Genomic DNA, 12353 nt, shown 5'->3' on the forward strand with positions numbered 1-12353 from the left:
CGATTTACAGTAGCTATTACAGCGGAAACATGCCATGCGATTGTTTGAGGACGGCGCCCCACATCAAAACATTTTTCCACCGGCACAGTTTTCATACATTCACAAATAACAATTAAATATTCACTTACTTTTTGAAAATCTTCCTCTGATTTGTCAACCAATGGGTCCCAGCTATAACATGCAGCGTTGTTAGATAAAATCCTTCTTTATCTTCTTATGGCTGCAAGCCCTAAGTCGGGCACAATATGACAACAGCCAGTCCAAGTGCAGGGCGCGAAATTCAAAATATATTTTTTAGAAATATTTAACTTTCACACATTAACAAGTCCAATACAGCAAATGAAAGATAAACATCTTGTGAATCCAGTCAACATGTCCGATTTTTTAAATGTTTTACAGCGAAAACACCACGTATATTTATGTTAGCTCACCACCAAATACAAAGAAGCACAGACATTTCTTTCACAGCACAGGTAGCTTCCACAAAACCAACCAAACTAACCAAGAACCAACCAAACTAACCAAGAAACAACTTCATCAGATGACAGTCTTATAACTTCTACTTGCTACCAAACCCGGATCCGGGAGCACCCCCCACAGTAAAAAAGCTGACTAGCATAGCCTAGCATAGCGTCACAAATAAATACAAGCATCTAAATATCATTAAATCACAAGTCCAAGACACCAGATGAAAGATACAGATCTTGTGAATCCAGCCATCATTTCTGATTTTTAAAATGTTTTACAGGGAAGACACAAATGTAAATCTATTAGCTAACCACGTTAGCAAAAGACACCACTTTTTTTACTCCACAGTTTTTTACTCCATCAGTAGCTATCACTAATTCGACCAAATAAAGATATATATAGCCACTAACCAAGAAACAACTTCATAAGATGACAGTCTGATAACATATTTATGGTATAGGATATGTTTTTTAGAAAAATTTGCATTTTTCAGGTATAAATCACAGTTGTACATTGCAGCTGCAATCTGAAATAGCGTGGAAGCAGCCGGAATAATTACAGAGACCGACGTCAATTACCAAAATACTCATCCTAAAACATTTCTGAAAAATACACAGCCTACAGCAATTGAAAGACAAAAGATCTTGTGATCCAGACAATATTTCAAATTTTCAAGTGTTTTACAGGGAAGACACAATATGTAAATCTATTAGCTAACCACGATAGCAAAAGACACAACTTTTTTTCTCCACCATTTTTTCCCCATCAGTAGCTATCACTAATTCGACAAATAAAGATATATATAGCCACTAACCAAGAAACAACTTCATAAGATGACAGTCTGATAACATATTTATGGTATAGGATATGTTTTTTAGAAAAATTTGAATTTTTCAGGTATAAATCACAGTTGTACATTGCAGCTGCAATCTGAAATAGCGTTGGAAGCAGCCGGGAATAATTAGAGACCGACGTCAATTACCAAAATACTCATCCTAAAACATTTCTGAAAAATACACAGCCACAGCAATCGAAAGACACAGATCTTGGGAATCCAGACAATATTTCATTTCTAAGGTTTTACAGCGAAAACACAATATATCGTTATATTAGCATACCACATGACCTAACATCACACCAGCATTAAATCAAGGCAAAGGGGGCGATAACGTTATCGCCACCCAAATATATAAATTTTTCACTAACCTTCTCAGAATTCTTCAGATACAGTCCTGTAACATCATATTACACAATGCATATAGAGTTTGTTCGAAAATGTGCATATTTAGCATCACAAAATCGTGGTTTATGCCATGTAATCTGTCAAAAACATGGCATGCATTCGGGCCGGCGCCATCTGGAAAGGCACCTATGTTTACGATTATTTATCGATTAGATTGACTAAAAAAATACAGGTTGGACAGCTAATGAAAGATGCATTGGTTATTAATGCAACCGCTGATTTAGATTTTTAAAATTTATGTTACTAGACATACATTGTGAGTTACAGCCAGACTAGTGCCGCAAAAAAAATGGCTGACAACTGCGTTTACATTTTCCACATAAATACGTAATAAAATCATAAAAACTCTTACTTTTGGACGAGCTTCCATCAGTATCTTGGGCAATGTGTCCTTTGCCAAAAGTACGTTGCTTGTTGTAAAAACGACCTCCTCAACTTCAGAACTAGCAGCTAACGATAGCTACACGGCACACACATGGCCAAATCCTCAAACGCAATTATAGGAAATTCAGAAAAATAGCAATATACTCGCATAAATGATAAATCGGTTTCAAAAACTTCGTTATGATGTTCTAACACCTATATCGAATTAAATCACAGACGGATATATCTTTGATCAAAACGAGAGCTTTTGAGCAGTGCGATTCTGATGTCCTCCCTTGCGTCCTGGCGAGCGTCAAAAAAGAAGGGTCATCTCACTCCATTCCCTTTTATAACTCTGAGAACACCTAGAGACACCATTCCACTTCTCATTGGTTACTGACATCCAGGGGAAGGCGGGTGCAGTTCATTTCGATCCATAGGATACACAGAGCTTAAAACTGATCCGAGATCAGAGACTATTTTCAGAGCTTCGCATGTCCTGTCATGAATTTCGCTGTAGAAAGAGTTCTGGTTCACCCACAGACATAATTCAAACGGTTTTAGAAATAGAGATTGTTTTCTATCCATAGTAAATAATAATATGCATATTGTACGAGCAAGAATTGAGTATGAGGCAGTTAATTTGGAGACGATATTTTCCAAAGTGGAAACAGCACCCTCTGTATTGACAAAAGGATAACATGTTATTACAATAAATCTGTTTGTTCGAAAAATTTGCATATTTGAGGCATAAATCATAGTTTTACATTGCAGCTACCATCACAAATAGCACCGAAGCAGCCAGAGTAATTACAGAGACCAACGTGAAATACCTAAATACTCATCATAAAACATTTATGAAAAATACATGGTGTACAGCAAATGAAAGACAAACATCTTGTGAATCCAGCCAATATTTCAGATTTTTTAAGTGTTTTACAGCGAAAACACAATATAGCATTATATTAGCTTACTACAATAGCCAACCACACAACAGCATTGATTCAAGGCAACAGTAGCGAAAGCGACAAAACCTGCAAAAGAATTAATTATTTCACTAACCTTCATAAACTTCATCAGATGACAGTCCTAAACATCATATTACACAATACATAATATGGTTTGTTCGAAATGTGCATATTTAGAGCTGAAATCCGTGGTTATACATTGTGAAAACGTAGCAACTATTTTCCAGAATCTCCGGATATATTTCTGACACTCACCTATTCTGACCAAATAACTATTCATAAGCATGTTGCACACATGCTTGTTACAAGCAATTATAGATACACTAGTTCTTAATGCAATCGCCGTGTTAGAATTCTAAAAATAACTTTAGTACGACATGCAGCTTACGTTATAGMGAGACAGCGCCCAAAATAAGAGCGGAATATACGTCYAMACATTTTCGACAGAAATACGAAATAACATCATAAATSGGTCCTACTTTTGTTGAGCTTCCATCAGAATCTTGCACAAGGGGTCCTTTGTCCAGAACAATCGTTGTTTGGTTTTAGAATGTCCTTTTTCCCTCTCGAATTAGCAACCAAAACTAGCAAAGTGGCGCGAAGCTGTCCATCGTCACCAAACGCAGAGAACGGAACACGCCAAAACTCCCGAAAAAATTTCAATAATCTGATAAAACTATATTGAAAAAACATACTTTACGATGATATTGTCACATTTATCAAATAAAATCAAAGCCGGAGATAGTAGCCGTCTATAACGAAAGCTTACCCGCGCCTTCCTGAACAAAGGAAATTGGGGTCATGTCATTCCAAGACCTCTCTTTTGTCCTCAGATCAAGCTATACACTCCAATTCTTCTCTCACTGCCTATTGACATCTAGTGGAAGGCGTATGAAGGGCATGTATACTAATAGATTTCAAGCAGCTTAATAGGGAGGCCCTGGAACAGAGCCTCGATTTCAGATTTTTCACTTTCTGACAGGATGTTTGCTGCAAAATGAGTTCTGTTTTACTCACAGATATAATTCAAACGGTTTTAGAAACTTGAGACTGTTTTCTATCCAATAGTAATAATAATATGCATATTGTACGAGCAAGAATTGAGTACGAGGCCATTTGAAATGGGCACCTTTCATCCAAGCTACTCAATACTGCCCCTGCAGCCATAAGAAGTTATATCCCAAAAAGTCTGTTTAGTTGGCGCCATCTACCCATAAACTTTGTTTCAACAAGTCAAAATACGTTTCAATTTACTCTTCAGATACCCTAAAATGTAATAATACTGCAATATTTCTTACTGAAAGAAGTATGTTCAATAGGAAACCGATTTTAGCAGGTGTGTAATGTCTTCAAAGTGCGCGCAAACACACATTTCCAAGACTGTGTCCTTCTGCTAAAACTGATATATCTTATTCGTTTTTGAAGTTACAAGCCTGAAACCGTGAAAATAGACTGCTGACATCCTGTGGAAGCCATAGGAATTGCATCCAGGGAGTGTCACGTTCCTGACCTTATTTCCCTTGTTTTGTGTCTCCTGTACGTATGCATAGCCCGGTGCGGTACATCCCAGCTCCACATATCGGCCGGGCTAGATTGAGCATTGAGCCAGGTGTCATGAACCCGGCTCAACATATCTGGTCTCCAGTATGTCTCCTCGGGCCGTTGTACATGGCACCAGCCTTACGCATGGTGTCCCCGGTTCGCCAGCACAGCCCAGTGCGGGCTATTCCACCTCGCCGCACTGGCCTGGCTACGGGGAGCATTAAACGAGGTAAGGTTGGGCAGGCTCGGTGCTTAAGAGCTCCTGTACGCCTTCACGGTCCGGTATATCCGGCGCCACCTCCTCGCTCCAGCCCGGTACCTCCAGTTCCGGCACCACGCACCAATTCTCCTGTGCGTCTCCAGAGCCCTGTACGCACTGTTCCTGCTCCTCGCACTAGCCCTGAGGTGCGTGTCTCCAGTCCGGTACCACCAGTTCCGGTACCACACACCAGGCCTATAGTGTGCCTCGAGAGTCCAGTGTGCCCTGTTCCTGCTCCCCGCACTAGCCTTGAGGTGCGTGTCTCCAGTCCGGTACTACCAGTTCCGGCACCACGCACCAGGCCTACTGTGCGCCTCAGCAGGTCTGAGCTGCCTGCCTGGCCCAGCGCCGTCCTGAGCCTGCCTGCCTGCCAGCGGCCGTCTGAGCTGCCTGCCTGCCCAGCGCCGCCTGAGCTGCCTGCCTGCCCAGCACCATCTGAGCCATCCGTCTGCCCAGCGCCATCTTGAGCCATCTGGTCTGCCCAGCGCCATCTGAGCCATCCGTCTGCCAGCGCCATCTGACGCCATCCGTCTGCGCCAGCGCCGTCTGAGCCGCCCATCTGTCCCGAGCCGTTCAGAAGCCGCCCGTCTCGTCCCCGACCATTAGAGCCCGTACCGTAACCAGTCAGAGCTGCCAGAGCCGCCAGGCACAAGTCACGAGCTGCCAGAGCCGCCAGCCAGATCAGGAGCTGCCAGGAGCGCAGGAGTGCCAGAGCCGCCAGCACAGGAGGAGCTGCCAGAGCCGCCAGCCAGGCAGGAGCTGCCAGAGCCGCCAGCCAGCAGGAGCTGCCAGAGCCGCCAGCCAGGCAGGAGGCTGCCAGAGCGCGCCAGCCAGTCAGGAGCTGCCAGACGCCGCCAGCCAGTCAGGAGCTGCCAGAGCCGCCAGCCAGTCAGGAAAGCCTGCCACAGAGCCCGCCACAGCCATCAGGAGCTGCCAGAGCGCCCAGCCAGTCAGGAGCTGCCAGAAGCACAGCCCAGGCCAGTCAGGAGCTGCCAGAGGCCGCCCGCCAGTCAGGAGCTGCCAGAGCCGCCAGTCATCAGAGCTGCAAGAGCCGCCCGCCAGTCATGAGCTGCCCTCCAGTCATGAGCTGCCCTCCAGTCATGAGCTGCCTTCCAGCATGAGCTGCCCTCCAGTCATGAGCTTGCCCTCCAGTCATGAGCTGCCTTCCAGTCGATGAGCTGCCTTCCAGTCTTGAGCTTGCCTCAGCTGGCGCCTCCAGTCATGAGCTGCCCTCCAGTCATGAGCTGGCCACTCCAGTCTGGCACGTGCCACTCAGTCCGGAGCTGCCACTCAGTCCGGAGCTGCCACTACAGTCCGGACGCTGCCATTCAGTCCGGAGCGCCATTCAGTCCGGAGCTGCCATTCAGTCCGGAGCTACCTCTCTGTCCTGAGCTACCTTCGCATGTCCTGAGGCTACCTCTCGTCCTGAGCTACCTCTCTGTACTGAAGCTACCTCTCTGTCCTAAGCTGTCTCCTCAGTCTGATGGGGCCCTTTGTGAGGGTTCCTAGGCCCAAGGTCAGCGGCGAGGATCGCCGCTCATAAGAGGCCACGGGGGCGGTTAAAGAAGTGGACAAAAAACAATGGTGAAGTGAGGTCCACGTCCCGCGCCAGAGCCGCCACCGCGGACAGACACCCACCCAGACCCTCCCCTAGAGTTTTAGGTGGTGCGTCCGGAGTCCGCACCTTGAGGGGGGGGGGGGTACTGTCACGTTCCTGACCTTATTTCCCTTGTTTTGTATTTATTTAGTTGGTCAGGGCGTGAGTTGGGGTGGGGTTGTCTATGTGTTTTTTCTATGTTGGGGTTTTGTGTTCGGCCTGGTATGATTCTCAATCAAGGCAGCTGTCAATCGTTGTCCCTGATTGAGAATCATACTTAGGCAGCCTGGGTTTCACGTTTGGTTTGTGGGTGTTTGTTTCCTGTCTCTGTGTTTTCTCTGCACCAGCTAGGACTGTTATCGGTTTGCCACATTTTGTTAAATTTTGTAATTGTTAAGTGTTCACTGTTTATCATTATTAAATATGTTGAGCACCAACTACGCTGCGTCTTGGTCCGATCCCTGTTACACCCTCTCTTCTCGTGAAGAGAGGGAAGGCTGCCGTTACAGGGAGCTAATTTTCAATATGACCTTTCTCTTGAATTTCTAAGAGGATGGTCTCTCAATTTTTTAAAATTCTGGTTGGTTTTTCTTTGGATTTTCTCCTACCATATCTATTGTGTTATATTATCCGACATTATTTTTACATTTCTACAAACTTCAATGTGTTTTCTTTCCAACGGTACCAATGGCAGAGGCAGCGTAGCCTTGTGGTTAGAGTGTTGGACTAGCGAAAGGTTGCAAGATCTAATCCCCGATCTGACAAAGTACAAATCTGTTGTTCTGCCCCTGAACAAGGCAGTTAACCCACTGTTCCTAGGCTGTCATTAAAAATAAGAATTTGTTCTTAACTTCTTATGGCTGGGGGCAGTATTGAGTAGCTTGGATGAATAAGGTGCCCAGAGGTGCCCAGAGTAAACTGCCTGCTACTCAGAAGCTAAGATATGCATATTATTAGTACATTTGGATGGAAAACACTCTGAAGTTTCTAAAACTGTTTGAATGATGTCTGTGAGTATAACAGAACTCATATGGCAGGCAAAAACCTGAGAAAAAATCCAACCAGGAAGTGGGAAATCTGAGGTTTGTAGGTTTTCAACTCATTGCCTATCGAAGATACAATGGGATTGGTCATATTGCACTTCCTAAGGCTTCCACTAGATGTCAACAGTCTTTAGAACCTTGTTTGATGCTTCTACTGTGAAGTGGGGGCGAATGAGAGGGGATTGAGTCAGAGGTCTGGCAGAGAGCCACAAGCTGACCATGCGCTTTCACGTGAGAGTTAGCTTGAGTTCCATTGCATTTCTACAGACAAAGGAATTCTCTGGTTGGAACATTATTGAAGATTTATGATAAAAACATCCTAATGATTGATTCTATACATCGTTTGACATGTTTCTACGGACTGTAACGGAACTTTTGGACTTTTCGTCTGTTCGTCTGCTCGCACGTCATGAATTTGGATTTGTGAACTCAAGGCGCGAACAAAAGGAGGTATTTGGACATAAATTATGAACTTTATCAAACAAATCAAACAATTATTGTGGAACTGGGATTCCTGGGAGTGCATTCTGATGAAGATCATCAAAGGTAAGGGAATTTATTATAATGCTATTTTTATAATGCTGACTTCTGTTGACTACACAACATGGCGGATATCTGTTTGGCTTGTTTTGGTCTCTGAGCGCTGTACTCAGATTATTGCATGGTTTGCTTTTTCGGTAAAGCTTTTTTGAAATCTGACAGCGGTTGCATTAAGGAGAGGTTTTTCTAAAGTTCCATGTATAACACTTGTATTTTCATCAACATTTATGATGAGTATTTCTGTAMATTGATGTGGCTCTCTGCAAAATCACTGGATGTTTTTGGAACTACTGAACATAACGTGCCAATGTATACAGAGATTTTTTTATATAAATATGAACTTTATCGAACAAAACATACATGTATTGTGTAACATGAAGTCCTATGAGTGTCATCTGATGAAGATCATCAAAGGTTAGTGATTCATTTTATCTCTATTTCTGCTTTTTGTGACTCCTCTCTTTGGCTGGAAAAATGGCTGTCTTTTTCTGTAACTTGGCGCTGACCTTACATAATCGTTTGTGGTGCTTTCGTTGTAAAGCCTATTTGAAATCGGACACTGTTGTGGGATTAACTGACTTTCCTAGTTAAATAAAAATAAAATGATATGCATAACCTACCAATATGTACCCTTCTTTGCGAAGCATGCGAAAACCTCCCTGGTCTTTGTGGATGAATCTGTTTTTTAAATTTTTATTCATTCCTCATTGTGTGGGGTACAGAGGTGAGGTAGTCATTAGAAAATCATGTTAAACACTATTTTTGCACAAAATAAGCCTGCATCTTATTTTGTGACTTGTTAAGAAGATGTATTTATAAATGGAGATTGCATGGCTGTGTGTTTGACAGCAAAAGGTGTATAGCCAAATCCGTTCATTTGAAGGTGTGTCCACATACTTTGTGTGTGTATATACACTACCGTTCAAACGTTTGGGGTCACTTAGAAATGTCCTTGTTTTTGAAAGAAAAGCACATTTTTCGTCTATTAAAATAACATCAAATTGATCATAAACATTGTTAATGTTGTAAATGACTATTGTAGCTGAAAACGGCAGATTTCTTATGGAATGTTTACATTTGCGTACAGAGGCCCATTATCAGCAATCATCACTCCTGTGTTCCAATGGCACGTTGTGTTAGTTAATCCAAGTTTATAATTTTAAAAAGCTAATTGATCATTATCAAATCCCTTTGCAATGATGTTAGCACAGCTGAAAACTGTTATCTGATTAAAGAAGCAATAAAACTGGCCTTATTTAGAATATTTGAGTATCTGGAGCATCAGCATTTGTGGGTTCGATTACAGGCTCAAAACGGCCAGAAACAAATAACTTTCTTCTGAAACTCGTCATTCTATTCTTGTTATGAGAAATGAAGGCTATTCCATGCGAGAAATTGCCAAGAAAGTGAAGATCTCAAAGCTATGAAGTAACACATATGGAATCATCTAGTAACCCAAAAAGTTTAAAACAAATCAAAATATATTTTATATTTGAGATTGTTCAAAGTAGCCACCCTTTGCCTTGATGACAGCTTTGCACACTCTTGGCATTCCCTCAAATGTTTTGCAAGAGAAAACAAAAACAAGCATTTCTTATTGGAGAAGGTCAGGTAGTTCCTCCCTGTCTCAGTATGTTTTCTTCCATTTGTTGCCTCATCAATACAGCCCTGTTTTTAATGGGTATCGACATATTTTGTGGACTTCTTATTTAAAATATTGATGTCAGTGTTATGAGCAGGAAAAATGCTCACCCCTGCTTACGTGTAGACCCACCAGAGAACGCACACACAAAAACACTAAAAGGTACACAGCAGAAGTGACAGTGACAGCTCCCGAGCTCCAAATTCACAACTTGATTTGTGGCCGAGCGAGCCATCCCCAAGCTAATGGGGCAGGGATGTCACGCGGCATTAATTTTCGCCTATATTTGGACGGCGCTGCGCTCTCCACATCACCTTGTGTCTCTAGGTGGGTGATAGATGTATCCCTGGCCCCAGATGTCAGCACTCCTGTTTGGGTGGACGTAGCAGCCAAGCAAGCCTAGGTGTGCAGCTCCACGCTCAGGGAAAATGATGCTGTCAGCACAAGTGCTGCTACCAACAAACACCATCCTTATTTCCCTCCCCGTCCTTCTTATTTCCCCTTCACTATTTTCATATTCTCCCCCTCCCCTTGATTGTGATTCCACCATCACCTCCTCTGAGCCCATTCCATGGCCTCATCTCAACCTGATCCACCTCCATCATCAGTGCTTCCACCCCCCGTCCTCCTCCTTTTCTCTTCCCTTGTTTCCTATCCTCCACCAGCATCTGATGCTGCTGGAAGTGGTGTTGGAGGGCCAGTAGGAGGCACTCTTTCCTCTGGTCTAAAAAATATCCCAATGCCCCAGGGCAGTGATTGGGGACACTGCCCTGTGTAGGGTGCCGTCTTTCGGATGGGACGTTAAACGGGTGTCCTGACTCTCTGAGGTCATTAAAGATCCCATGGCACTTATCGTAAGAGTAGGGGTGTTAACCCCGGTGTCCTGGCTAAATTCCCAATCTGGCCCTCAAACCATCATGGTCACCTAATAATCCCCAGTTTATAATTGGCTCATTCATCCCCCTCCTCTCCCCTGTAACTATTCCCCAGGTCGTTGCTGCAAATGAGAACGTGTTCTCAGTCAACTTACCTGGTAAAATAACGGTAAAATAAATAAAAAAAATAAAAAAATCTCTTATCACCCCATTCCACGACTCTGGTCTCAACACAGCTCCACTTCCCTTAACACGGGATTCCATCCATCCTCCATCACTCCTTCCCTCCATTGCAGGTTGTTACCATGGAGCTGTTGGCTACAAGGCATGATTGGAGGGGTGAGAGAGGTGTGTCAAAACTCATGTAGCCACCATCCCCAGTTTCCAGGGGACTCAACAGTGGCAGGTGTAGCAACTCATAAGCCATATTTACAGTCACAATATTCCAACTCTTTTCTGTCTTCTACTATGTCTGCTGAACGATAAAATAAGAACAGCTTTTCATTTCAAAGTGAAAAGGAGAAAGTGAGGAAGAGAAGGAGAGAGAGAAAGAAAGAAAAACAAAGAAAAAGAGAAAGATTATGCAAAAGCTTGTGATTGTCAGCTTCACATTTGCCCGTTGCCCAATCATAGCATCAGAATCGAATGCATCTTTATTAAGCTGGCTTCAGTGCAGAAGGAACAGGCAGATAATTGTCACACAAACACAAAAAAGGGTGAGAGTTTAATCCGGCGTTTTCTCCCCACGAGTAGATTAAAAACATTAGCAAGACATGTATCTCTTTAGGAGGCGTCAGGGGCACATGGCGGAATCCGCTCGGAAGATGAATGACTTGAACAGAGGCAATATGATGGTCAGGCCCCGTGAGTGATTTGTAAGGTCGCGCTCCTACCCTTTGATCTCCCAATTTACAAACCCATTCATGGATTCCTTTATCACTCCTCACTTTGTGTTCCTCCTCTTCAGAAAATAGTGCCTTGCGAGGAGTCCCTATTCAGATTGGTCATTGAGGAGCCAGTAGTGGCATCAAAAGATTAACTAAAGTGGATATACGAGAATGTACAGGAAATGCCTTACAAATGACAAAGCGCTTTGGTGTTCTTTGAAAGGCTATATCCCCAGTCGGAGGTATTGAGCATGAAATAGATTTCACCCCCAGGACCCCCTACTTTGGTGTCTCATTTTATACACCCCTTGCCGTTTCTATGCTTTCCAACTCTGTCATATGTGACAGATATGTGCTTGCCGGTTGTTAAATGTCAATTCACCCACTCAAAAAGCCAGAAGTTTGTTGAGATCCCAATGTCTTATCACTATGCATTCAACCATCTGAACGATGTCTGTTTTTTTGTTTATTTCACATCCAGATGTGTTATCATTGCACTTTCAACCATTTAAAAGCACAACAAAGTTCAAATGGGAAAACAGTGTTAGATATTTTGTATTTATACAACAACCTAATGTGTTATTGCTGTGCTTCATCTAATAGCACAGCCAAATTACCTGGATTGCGGCTGAGATTACATTAAAAGTACATAGTGCAAGTAATCATGGCTGTTTGAGATTCTGTGCAGATTATTATAGCAATTCTGAAGATCGCCAAAGACCTGCAACATGCACGCTTCCTATGATTACATAAGAAGACATTTATAGTTACAGTAGCCTCAAAATGTGGCCATGGATGTGTTACTCATTTTAAAAGGGCACTTCAGGATTTTGGCAATGAGGCGCTTTATCTACACTGAACAAAAACATAAACCCAACATGCAACTATTTCAAATATTTGATTGAGTTACAGTTCATAGTAACTCA

This window comes from Salvelinus sp. IW2-2015, linkage group LG8, assembly GCF_002910315.2.
Source record: "Salvelinus sp. IW2-2015 linkage group LG8, ASM291031v2, whole genome shotgun sequence".
Classification (NCBI taxonomy): Eukaryota; Metazoa; Chordata; class Actinopteri; order Salmoniformes; family Salmonidae; genus Salvelinus; species Salvelinus sp. IW2-2015.